Source organism: Lathamus discolor, chromosome 3, assembly GCF_037157495.1.
Source record: "Lathamus discolor isolate bLatDis1 chromosome 3, bLatDis1.hap1, whole genome shotgun sequence".
NCBI classification, from domain to species: Eukaryota; Metazoa; Chordata; class Aves; order Psittaciformes; family Psittacidae; genus Lathamus; species Lathamus discolor.
Window position 1 is genome coordinate 3,103,431 of NC_088886.1, and position 12,824 is coordinate 3,116,254.

Sequence of the window (12,824 nt, forward strand, 5' to 3'; positions counted from 1 at the left end):
GCAAACTAGCTTTTAATATGCAATAAAATCACAGCCTCTCTGGTTTTTAAGGAGTTTAGCAAAACACATGCACACATTCTAACTGGATAGTCTTTAAGTCTTTTCCTAGCAGCAGTGGGTTTAGGGAGCACAGGGCTGTTGATTCACATGCTGTGAACGTCTGCTGTACTGCAGAGGGAAAATGAAAATTATCTTAGAGATCTAAGTATATTTTTACTATGCACTGTTTTATATCGTGGATTTCATGGGTGGTCATGAGTAAGAAGAGCTCCAAGGAATACATAGACCTGCAGTGCGAATGCTTAGCTGGGAATAGGATGCTTTGCTTGCATTTCTTTCTTGATCACTAGAACACCTATGACTGTAAGCATAGCTGCTGCAGAAATGCTCCAGCTAGCTGGAAACGGGCTTGTAGCACTGCCTTAGCTGCCTGCAGAATAGCATGGCTGGGCAGTTGAATACTCACCTAACTTGTCAGATGGGTTTTCAACCTCATGTTATGACAGCCACATTTCTGAAGGTATTCCTCCTCTGCTGTACACAATTCTGGCACAAATTACAGTCATTGGATTAGAGACATACCCACTACCAGTTCCGCTGCCAGTTCCCTCCACTGGTTCAACCAGCTCTCTGAAAACCTGGGTTTGCTTCTATTCTTGTTTCCCTACACCGTAAGTACCACTTCTGTCCTTCACCACCGAAAAGCCCTCCAGTCTCTATTGTAATAGCTTAAGTGCTACTTCAAGATCCACTCTACTTCTTGTCCTGTGATTCTTAAAGCTCAACAAATTACAATCACCTCTTTTCCCTGTGTTTCAGCATCACTTCTTTAACAACATCCAGTTCTTCCTAAGGATGATGTGCAACAAAGTGCTCATTACACCAGGACAAATCACTGATCCCTGAAGGCTCACACTGATTTAATGATGTAAAAATTGACTCCGTGCCACTGTAATTAGTGCGCATGTAAAACCTCAACAGGGGCAAACTGCTCCCAGTGATGAGAACAGCATATTATACAGAAACAAGCTGTATGTCAAGTCTCTTTTATAGGAGTAATTGAATAAAGAGACCCAATTTCAGGAAGAAAACTCACTTAAGTATGAGCATTTGCCTTATTTTATAAGTGAAATTAAGACTGCTGCTGCTGCACTTATGTCAGCACATTTTTGGCCTCTTTCCTCTTTAATCCCATGCCAGGAGCTAAGAACAGGCTGCAAGCTTTAAAAAACAAGCATATTTTGTGAGCTGTTTGCAACTGAGGAGAGGGAAAATGAAATTGCAAACTGAGAGGCAACCCTGTGTTTGAACCTGCAGCTGAACGCTTGGCCCTGGCTTTGATCTCTCAGACCCAGCAGTTCAAAGGCAAGAATTCTGTTCAAAGCCTGTTTTCTGCTGCCACCAGGTGGCACCGAGATGTCCCCATTCCCCATCACCACCAACGGGCCTCACCCACCCCTCCAAAATCAGAACGTTCACCTCTGCAATTTCCTCTCTAGTTCTCATGAAGTTAATGGGAAGAAAAGAAACCCCTACAATGGCAGATGAAGCCGCCACCCAAACCAGCTCCAGGCTGCCTGAGCTGTCTGCCCAAAAACGGGCATTTGTGGTATTTCCTAGTCTCTCAGAATGGTGTGCCACCGCATAATGAAACAATTATCAACCATACAAAACAAAGGAGTTCGTTAAAGCACATAAAAATCCTCTTAATTTGAATTCAGGACTTGCTGTCCTTCAAACTCAATGAAGCAATCCTTGCCTTTCTAATTGATGATGAAAGCAAACGGGATTCAAAGGGAAAAGGGTTATTTTTACACTGTTACAGAGTTACCACGTAAGAAATAATAAGGAAGAAAACTCCAGGCACCTCAGAGACACAAGGCAGCATCCTGGCTTTGCAACTTCCCTCATTCTTTTTCCACTAACTAAGCCACAGGAGAATTCAAAAGTAAAATGTAAGAACCTTGATCACATCTTCAGCTGACCTTAAGTGCGTGTAACCTTATGGTTACAACGAGGAGTTTGCTCCAGCAAGTTAAGAGCTGTATTTGGTGGAGCGAGCCTCTTTTCTGAGGAGTGAAGCTCCTGGCTTGGGCAGATACCCCCTAGCCTCTGTGTGTCCTTCCCTCCCCAACCTGTGCCCCCATAGCTGCACCTAAATTAAGATAAGGTGGTAACTGCTATAACCCAAGGACACACAGGGACAGACATCCAGAATCTGAAAATACCATGGTACTCAAATATTGCCACTGTAAACCTACATATACTTATCTGAGTCTTCTGTTCTTTCCACATGTTTTGCCTCCCAGTCATGGTAGTTCCATGGATTATGAGGACTGCCAAAAACTATTCCACAGATTCAGAGATGCTTGTGCTTGCTCCCAGTCGGATGGAGCTTTCCTTAGGTCAGACACTGCTCCATGTAAATGCATCTCTGCTACTTCTGAAAGCAACAAAGGACGAGAGAAAGGGCGGCTGCCTTGGTCTAAAACTGCTCCTCATCAAGCTCTGTAGGATGTGGGCTTTTAACAGAGTTTGGGCTTACACAAGTAGACAGCATCAAGAAGTTCTTACTGTGAGGCACTGGCACAGGGTGCCCAGAGAAGCTGTGGCTGCCCCATCCCTGGCAGTGTTCAAGGCCAGGCTGGACAGGGCTTGGAGCAACCTGCTCTAGTGGAAGGCGTCCCTGCCGTGGCAGGGGGTTGGAACTGGATGACCATTCCCAAACCATTCCAGGATTCTATATTCAGTTTTGTTAATGTCATCTTACATGGATCTTTAAAATGCTCTCTTGCTTTTGGTGAAGTTATTCTGATACATGTCCTGTGGTAATCATAAAATGAAACATTTCTAATCCTTCTGAAAACAGAGATACAGAGCAAGGGAGGAGTTTCTGGCAATCACAGAATTTGTTAGTTAGCACAGGCACTTGTATAACTTTTTCAGAACAACAAGCAATTAAGTGGATTTAAAACCCTCACAGTATCAATAGTTGACAAATGGCAGAAACAGGTACACAAAGTTCCAACGATCCCAAGAGGAACGACTTCCACAAGAAGTCTGTTCATTACTGCTGTTAAAAGCAAAACTTGTTTTAATATTCCATCCTTTTTACTCCAAACAAAATAAAATATTGTTTAAAATCACTTATAAAACTGATCTAAAGCCAAGGAGAGGAATACTTTTGCCATTAGGTAGAGTTTTGTAAAGCCCTTTGGTATTTTTGCATTTAGTTTCAAAGTTATTAACAAACTTGGAAAATAAATGAAGTACCTATTTAACTGTGATTCCTTTCTGGTTCATCACATTGCTGCATGGTCCATTCACCCTGTAGACCCTGTTTCTGCCTCACAGATACTCTATACCTACTCACCTTTTACTAAACCAAGTGAGAGACACCACAACCTAAGTAAGCCAAGGCAATTTTCAGTCTCATGACAGCTTAAAAGAGCCCAAGCTGGTGTTACTGTGACCCCACCATCTCTTGTGCTTTTGTCCACACATTCCTCTCCCTCCCCAGGGTTCACCTGATCCTGCTGTGAACCGAGAGGGAAGCCACCAGAAAACCAATAAAATGAAATAAAAAAGGGGATCATTTTCCCCTAGTTTGGCTTCCTGAGCTGGGACACTGCAGGGTCAGGCAGACACCAGCTCTGGGGTTAGGCAAGGGGCAGGACCACAACTGCTTTAGGGAGGTTTAAATTCCCATGGACCAGCATCTTGAGTCAGAAAGTCTTCAGCAGCATGCTCCCATTGCCCTCAGGGACAGTTCTGGAGTCTGTGGGATCTTTATGTTGGCTCATTCAACCCACAGACAAAGCATGGAATGAGCTGTTTCCTTCTGCAGGGCTGGTCAGGAAGAAGACATGGGCTGCGGGAGGGTGTGACTTGCAAGAAAGCTGGTGTGGGTACACAGCAGGGCTGTGCATCTGGGAATGGGAAGAGGAATGAGCCATTTCCTTTTTGACAGAAGTCCCTTTGGCTCATTTAATCTCATCTGGATGAACCCTCCTTGCCATCACCTCAGCCCTATGTGGTTTTGTGTCACAGTCTTACCACTGACATTGTGAGATGAAATTATTTATTAGGTATGAGTCTATTCTGGAGTAAGGAAAGAATCATGGAATCCCACACTAGTTTGGGTTGGAAAGGACCTTAAAGCTCATCCAGCTCCAACCCCTGCCACGGGCAGGGACCCCTTCCACTGGAGCAGCTTGCTCCAAGCCCCTGTGTCCAACCTGGCCTTGAGCACTGCCAGGGATGGGGCAGCCACAGCTTCTCTGGGCACCCTGTGCCAGCGCCTCAGCACCCTCACAGGGAAGAGCTTCTGCCTTATCTCCAACCTGAACTTCCCCTGTTTCAGTTTAAACCCATCACCCCTTGTCCCATCACTACAGTCCCTGACAAAGAGTCCCTCTCCACATCCTTGTAGCCCCCTTCAGACACTGGAAGCTGCTCTGAGGTCTCCACGCAGCCTCTCTTCTCCAGGCTGAACAGCCCCAACCTTCTTACCCTGTCCCAGCATACCCAAGGAAGCACAGGAAACACTTTTCCTCCTACACAGCTCAGAGAACTCTTCCCCCAGTGGGTCTGGTTGAAGATTGTGGCTCTGTGGCCCCATCACCATAAAACTCATAGCTGTCAAGAGTGCTGGAAGCCAGCACTGACCACTTCCCTAAACCCTATCTTAGGATACTTTGGAAACAACTCAGGATCCTGAAGATGTTTTTATGGGGAGGAGGAAAATAAAGAATTGCATCCCCTTTTCTGGCCCCCACCAGAAACCTGGCAAACTTGCAGGAGACTCGTGTCTACTCATGGCCAGCCAGCATTGTCTGACTTGGCTCTCTCCTAAAGCTCTGCATTATCTCATTCCTATTGCTCCTGCTTCTATAAAAATAAGTGATTAGGGGGGGCAGATTAAATGGTAAACAAAACATCTTGGGCCAGTGCAATTTTATACATAAGAAAACACTGAATCACCCGCTGCCTGAATTATGAAAGCCCCTGTGATCCCACCATTGTCTATTATTATCAGGAAGTAACAATGAAAGTGAGAGGAAGACACCAGTTATGAAAAAACATGGGCTCTCAAGCTCAGTGATCAACATTATTTCTGTCTCTTTGATATCCTTCCAACCTCCCTTGCCATTGTAGTCCTGTAAAATGTCAAAAGCTGCTTGCCAGAGGCCTTTTGCTTTTAGCAATATTTAAAGCTGTGTCCATAAAAGGAAACAATTCCGTTACAGATCTCAATTTCCTTCCATTCCACACCTGGAATCTGTAATGAAACCAGGGGAAGTTGTACCTGAGCACTGAAGGCACAACTAGATCAACCAGACTTTGAAGATAAACTGGTTTGCAATCAATCTGATTCTGTACCTGAGCAACTCTACAATAAAATTCTGTTTCCATCAACATGAATTAGAACTTAACTTCAGTAGGGCCAAGACTTCAACCTTGATGTCCCACCCACATCCCCATTGCAAGGGTCTGGAAATAGAAGGAGTTAGGAATCCACTGCACTAGTATTACCTGGGATGAGAACTTCTTGTCCTTAAGAAAGCTGTCAGCAGGCAAAGTCCTGCCAAATTCTGGAGCGAAGCAAAGGCAACTGAGAAAAAGAATCTGGCTCCATCTGCTAATTTGAAACTTAGATTCAGAAATATTTCAACAGTGATGCCATGTACAACCCCAACAGCACAAGAAGAAATACATCATTAAAATGACCCTGTTTCTTTTTTTAGGGTGAATTCACCAGTCTCCCTATTCTATTTATTAATATCATAAATGAGCTTCAAATGTGTATTGCCTGAAATAAATGCCATTGATTAGGTCAAAAATGTCACTTGGCCCAACAATGACAAATTTCCTGGCTGTGCTCCCGTAGGCCAAGAACTTGTTTCATTTTCGGAACAAGGGTTGCTGGCAGTAGCTGGGAAGGAAAGTGCTTGCCAAATGGCTCCATAGGAAATTAAATAATTGAGAATATTCACTAACAGGAAAAAGAAAATAATTGCTCTCTTTAGTACACAGACCTAAACATCCTGGAGTGAAGGTGCTCTGCTGAAAAGAGTGCCACTGAAAGGAGAATGCTCATTGTCATCTGGTACCTGGCAAAGCTGAGAGGTGACCCTTTAGCTGGCTGGTAAAACTTCAGAGAAGCAGCATGGTCCTCAATATCAGGAAGTTCTACAATGGAAAAACAGGTCTTTGGAAACATTTCTCATCTAGATCCTACTGGTATAAACTGCTTCTGTTCAGTGGAAGCTGTGCTGACTCATAACAGAGGGGGAACTTACCCTTCTTCCCTATCTTCAATAGTTAGGTAAGCACAAATGTTATAGAGATTGGGCTTGATTCTTGTTTGCATGCAGTGTATCTATCTCATCCTAGCAATATATTAGAAGACTATGGGAAGTACGGGAACATGGAAAGGCACTGACCCTTGATCCTATAGCCTCCTGAAAGCACAGCTTTCCTGCCTGCAGGTTAATAGGAACTTCTTTGTGATCACCACACTCCGAACACATTGTGCCACCACAGAAAAAACTTAACAGGATCACCACTGCACCCTCCCTCCTCCTCCTGTTAGTACTTACTGAGCAGAGAATTCTACCACAAGGTTCAGCCTCCACACAATCCATTTGGGTAGCTGACCACTGTAAATCAGAAGCATTGGGCTAAATCAAGCCCACATGAATCCTATTAGAAGCCTGGAGAAGAGCTTGCCCCACTGTGTTGAGAAACCATGTGCCAGTACTGGAAATCACCAAAGAAAAGGATTCCTGGTTAAAGGACTTATTTAAGGGCCACCCAGGAAGGAATGGCAGAAATGGGCTTTTGCGGGGATGGAGGACTTTGGGGATCTTCCTTTGTGAAAGGTTTTTCCCTCCATTCCAAAAATACCTGAGCACAGGAGTATGAAGAGGCTTGAATGAGGGTTTCTGGCCGTTTTCACTGGATGTTTTTAATGGAGGAGTCTTGTTTTCTGTTTGTTTCCTTGAAATCAAGCCGATTTCTTGAGTGGCTGTGCTGTGCTTACACCAGAAGGTGGTGTGTCAGAAAGAAAACACCAGCACTTCCCATCTCCCTGCTTTATCTCAGCTGTGCCCATCAGCATGCAGGAGTTCTGCTGGGTCTCATTCACCACTACACCATTTCTAAGATCAGGTCACACATTTGCTTTCAGAACTCTTCTCATGCATTGAAATGATATTAACATTCAAATTTACTTGCCAAGCAGGTTTTAGAATTGTTTAAAAGGTTTTAAAAATTCTTCACATTTATGAATAATAACAAAAAAGGGACAGTGTTACCTGCTGAGTGCAGGCTCTTTCCAACACACTGCAAACCCATTTGCTTTTATGAAGATGTATTGGTTTTCTCCTCTTCTGCTGCATCTGTGTTCACTGCATTGGCTCTGAGTGGATTTGGGAGGGGATTTGGAAGCATCACCCAAAGAAACATGAGTACACAGAAGTATAAGCTATCAAACCTCTGATTTCATATTTAATTAGTAAAAACAGTGGCTTTCAGACCAGAATAATCCCAGTAGCCTTTTAGTTTTGGTATTTTGAAAACAAAAAGGACACAAACTTCTTGCTTCTTTCAGTTTTCCCCTTCATTCTTTTATAAATCCCAGTATAAATGATACATGACTTTGCCATTTGTTTTACTCATAATTGATGAAGTTGTTTGGAAAAATCACGCATACCTCTAAGAGGCATATCCAGTTACAAGAGGATAGTATCATTTAAAGTGATGGTAGGCAGTGAGGTTAGAAATGAGGACAGAAAGAAGGGCAAAGTGTGCTCCAAGAAAACATCTGAATTAATTTGTCTTTCAAAATGCAAACCCCTACAAAAATAGGGGACAGTAAATCTGAAGCATAGAGGCCTGCGTGGTGAATGAAGTAGCACTAAGTTGTCACTGATCTCAAGACTCATCCCATTCTTGATCAAGATTGACAATATGATAGCACAGAAAACTTGAAAGCGAAATTATCAGCCGCTTTAAAGCATTTTTCTGAAGTGCAGAGAGCTGGCTGGGCACATGCCTCTTGAGCAGTTGACTTACACAAGATAAAAGGGTGTAAATCCTAAAGATCAAAGGAACCAGTTAGCCTGGTCTATCTAAAAATTAGCATCAGTTAACAGCTCCAGTCATAGTCATGCATTTCATCATCTGTTTCATCAGAACTAAGGAGCTGTCAGAAAAGCCACTGCTGAAGAAGTGCAGAAGTGAAATGATTCCTGGTTGCAAAGAGGAATGTCCAACAGATCCTATTTACTCTAGCTCAAGAGTCACCTGGGAGTTTGCATTTTACAGTTCACAACCATTACCTGAAGCGTATTTGAATGTTTCCTGGCAAATGAGACACATAAACCTCCAACTTCTTCCCTACCCAATAGCAAGTAAAATATGTTTGTTTCCACTTCTCAGGGCTGCAGAACAAGTCTATACATGACCTTCCAGAGAACCGATCCACTGCATGAGGGAAAACATTTAGCTGCTGTATAACTTGAAGATAGGACAGCTTTGTTGCTAGGCACTAAAGGAACTAGAGATCATTTCTGTTTGCCCTGTGTATCTTGTATTTTTAAATGACTCAAAAACCTATCTACACACTTCCTATCTATGGGGCTATTTACATGGTTTGGCAGATACATTCCCATTTTTCTACCCAGGAAAAAGCCTGTCCTGGCAAAAATCTGTTCAAATTTCTCTATTTGTCTAAGATTTTGGGACATTGAATGGCCAAGCCAGAACAACAGTTCCTACCAGCCTGTTGTATTTCAGCCCTGCAAATTCTGATGACAAATGCACTGATAAAATGAACAATGGTATGCAGCAAGGCCTACCTGGAAGGTGTCCTGCCTCTTATCCTGGAGGGAGATATGGCAGCGCTACCCAGGTGACCCATGACTGTTATCTTCCCCATTCTCCTCTGTTCTTTCTGATTTTTCAGGAATTCACGCATTCCTCTCTGAGATTAACAGCATGCCTACATGGTGATTGCCATCACAATTCGGTGGGTCTGTACTCCTCGATGGCAAAGATCTGTTAGGTCGAGAGCATCCATGTCATGTTAACAATAGCCTGAAAGTGTTTTGATTCACTGCAGGACCAGACCAAGAACTGGATGTTCATCCTCTCGGTTCCTGCCATCTTCCATGAGTCACTTGGAACAGCATCACTTTTTAGGAGCTGAACAACCCCTCAAGAAGCAGCCAGAAGTGAATAAACACTCAGCAAGATGCAAAAGAATGGGATGGGAACCAGGTTCTCCCCATATCCCTGATGGTTGCTGCAATAGCTGAATACTGGGAGAAGCAGCCCACAACCCTTCTTTCTGCACCAGCATGGAACAATCCCTAGACAGCTATTGCACCATGCACAGCAGCAGCTCTTGTATGATACAAAGCAAGAACAGTGGTAAAACTTGATCCTGCTCTGCTGAGCGGTCTGCATATTTTCAGGACTGAGACTACCTGCCAGATAAGAAAATAAATACATAAATAATATTGCAAAGAAATTGCCTACGAAGCGCTGTGTGAAAGGAGTATGATTTATGCTGCAATGCTGAGCACTCTGAAATTAGGAATTGCCAGATTTATGACTTCTTGTGCAGTCTTCATGGCTTGGCTACTTAGGAAGGCAACCTTCCTTAGGACCAGAGGTTTATTCAGCATAAACTGACTTGTGCCTATATACAAAAAGCAGTTTTAACTTTTTTATCCAATGTCTAATCCTTTTCATGCCAACTATCTTTAGAAAAAAGCACCCCATCTTTGGGGATACAGTTTATGTGGAATCTACTTTGGAATAATTCTTCCATTTCTGGCACTGTTTCCTGCTATACTGTAATACAGTGTCCAGACCATCTGTTTGTGTCTTCTCTAATGCTCCTAAGTTATTTTGCCTGGATTTGACCTCTTTGAAATGGGAGCACACAAGACACGTACACTGCTTTATGGCTGGGACTAATGGTGGTTTCACATAGTCAGCATCTCATCTGCCCTCAGCACAGCCCTTTTTTTTTGCTGTTCCCACTGGGACCTGCCGCCCTCTGAGCAGCCTGAACTCCTAATGAGAGTGACTGGAATTACCAGGCTCTCAGACAGTCAAGGGAGAAGCAGCAATGACCTTCCAGAGGAAGAACAGGACCTGTTTCTCAGCACAGAGCAGGCACTCACATTGCTCCTGCTCATCACTGAACCCTGTACAGATCCCTAAGACATGGCCTTCCACAGCCACACTTGTACTCCTGACTGCTGTCCTCACAGTTCTGTATCCCCATCTTCAATGGGGGAAGTTCAGGTTAGATAAAAGGAAGAAGCTCTTCCCTGTGAGGGTGCTGAGGCGCTGGCACAGGGTGCCCAGAGAAGCTGTGGCTGCCCCATCCCTGGCAGTGCTCAAGGCCAGGTTGGACACAGGGGCTTGGAGCAAGCTGCTCCAGTGGAAGGGGTCCCTGCCCGTGGCAGGGGTTGGAGCTGGATGAGCTTTAAGATCCCTTCAACCCAAACCAGTCTGGGATTGGATGATTCTAAATCAGTGTCACTGTGTGGAGTCACGTTAAAACCCTGATTATTCAGTTTCCTCCTTCTTGCCTGGCAATATCCTTATTGCATTGGCACGGATGTTTCTCAAGGCAACCACGGCCATCAAATAAAGCAGCTGCCCAAATGTATAGACAAGCACATTGAAAAGCAACAACAGGTTCACAATGATTGGCAGTTGTCCTCATATACTGCTTCCATATAAGTCCAAACGGATCATGGGATGATGCTGGAAGAATCACCACAATATAGTGGTTTGAGGCAGTGCCAGACCCTGGCAGTCCCGGTAGATCCTGTGAGGAAGAGGAGGATTTCCGTTCTGGATGCCTCATGTTTAGCCTGAAAACATGCGGAGCCAGGTATAGCCACCACAGGGGAGGAGTGGCTGAAGTGGAGCAGCAAAGGTTTAGGTGAAAGCCCGTGGAATGGTCATACCGGGAGAAACCTGGAGCTCAGCATGGATGCTCAACAGAGATTTACCAAACCCTTGTACTGCCTAATTTGCCTAAAAATAGATTTAATAATAATATATGAAATATAATACATACTATATAAAATATAATTTATAATATATAATATGTAATATATATCATTTATTGTATATAATACATAATATATAATATATAATACATAATATATAATATCCATCTAAAGCATTCAAGTTCTTTGGTGCATAAAAGTACTTCAGGCCTAACTGGAGAGGAAGTGAGTACAGCAAAGCTTGTTCAAACAGCACTGGCTCAGCACAACGATTTTGGGCAATGGCAGCGCGAAACAGAAGCAAGTAAGCTGCAGTCCCCACAGACCACCCCGCTGTTTTGTCTGCCGGAGAGCTGGGTGAGAGGAGGTGAATCTAACCGGAATGGAGGGGAAGGCAGGCTCTGCCCGCGGCTTACCGGGCTGCGAGGGCTCAGGGCAGGGCTCGGGGGCCGGCGCTGTGGAGAAGCCGGCCCTGTGTAAGGGCTGGGAGGGGCCGATGCGCAGCGGCCTCCCTGGGGTAACGCGCCCTCTGGTGCTGACAGGGGGCTCATGGCCGCCATGTTCCCCGGGGCAGGTCCAGCGGTGTTCCTTCCTCCCTCCCTCCACCCTCACTCTCCTCCCTGGTTGAGGTCTCCCCCCTCACACATCTGCCATGCTCTGGTGCTCATCCCCACGCAGTCCTTCATCCCGTCTCCTCCACACTCCTGTCTCTCCCGGCTACTGCCTCTGGGCTGTCCGGCCCCTCCATCCCCGCTTCCCTCAGGCATCCGTAACGTTCTCCCGCATTACCCACCCTTTGCCCAGCCTTTCCTGAGCCGCGCTTCCCTGGCACGAGCTGTGCAGGGACTGTGGCTCCACAGGACCCACCCCTCTATGTGCTCTTACCCCATAGGGAGCACAGTGATGGCCCCACCATCCTGTGTGGAGAGGAACAGGAGGCACACACGCCATTGCTGCCCAGCGCAAGGGAGCTCGTGCCCAGGCAGAGATGCACAAAGCAGTGTGGGACGCACCGGCCATGTGGTGTACACATGAAGAGAGAAGAATATCTGCTCAGAGGAGAGATTCTGTCTCAAGCAGCGCTTTGGGCCTGAGGGAAGAAGAGCTAAATATGATGTCTGCTGATAGGAAGTCACTTGTCCTTTTCTGCCTCTTTTGTCCTTTAAAAGGCAGGCACACGTGCAAGGTCCTACACCCGGGTCAGAGCAATCCCAGGCATGGCTACAGATTGGGCAAAGAAGAGATTCAGAGCGGCCCTGCAGAGAAGGACTTGGGGGTGCTGGTCGATGAGAAAATGAACATGAGCCGGCTGCAGTGTGCGCTCGCAGCCCAGAAAGCAACCGTATCCTGGGCTGCATCCAAAGGAGCGTGACCAGCAGGTCGAAGGAGGTGATCCTGTCCCTCTACTCTGCTCTTGTGAGACCTCACCTGGAGCATTGTGTGCAGTTCTGGTGTCCTCAACATAAAAAGGACATGGAACTGCTGGAACAAGTCCAGAGGAGGCCACGAGGGTGATCAGGGGACTGGAGCACCTCCCGTATGAAGACAGGCTGAGGAAGTTGGGGCTGTTCAGCCTGGAGAAGAGAAGGCTGCGTGGGGACCTCATAGCAGCCTTCCAGTACCTGAAGGGGGCCTATAGGGATGCTGGGGAGGGACTCTTTGTTAGGGACTGTAGTGACAGGACAAGGGGTAACGGGTTAAAACTTAAACAGGGGAAGTTTAGATTGGAGATAAGGAGGAAATTCTTTCCTGTTAGGGTGGTGAGGCACTGGAATGGGTTGC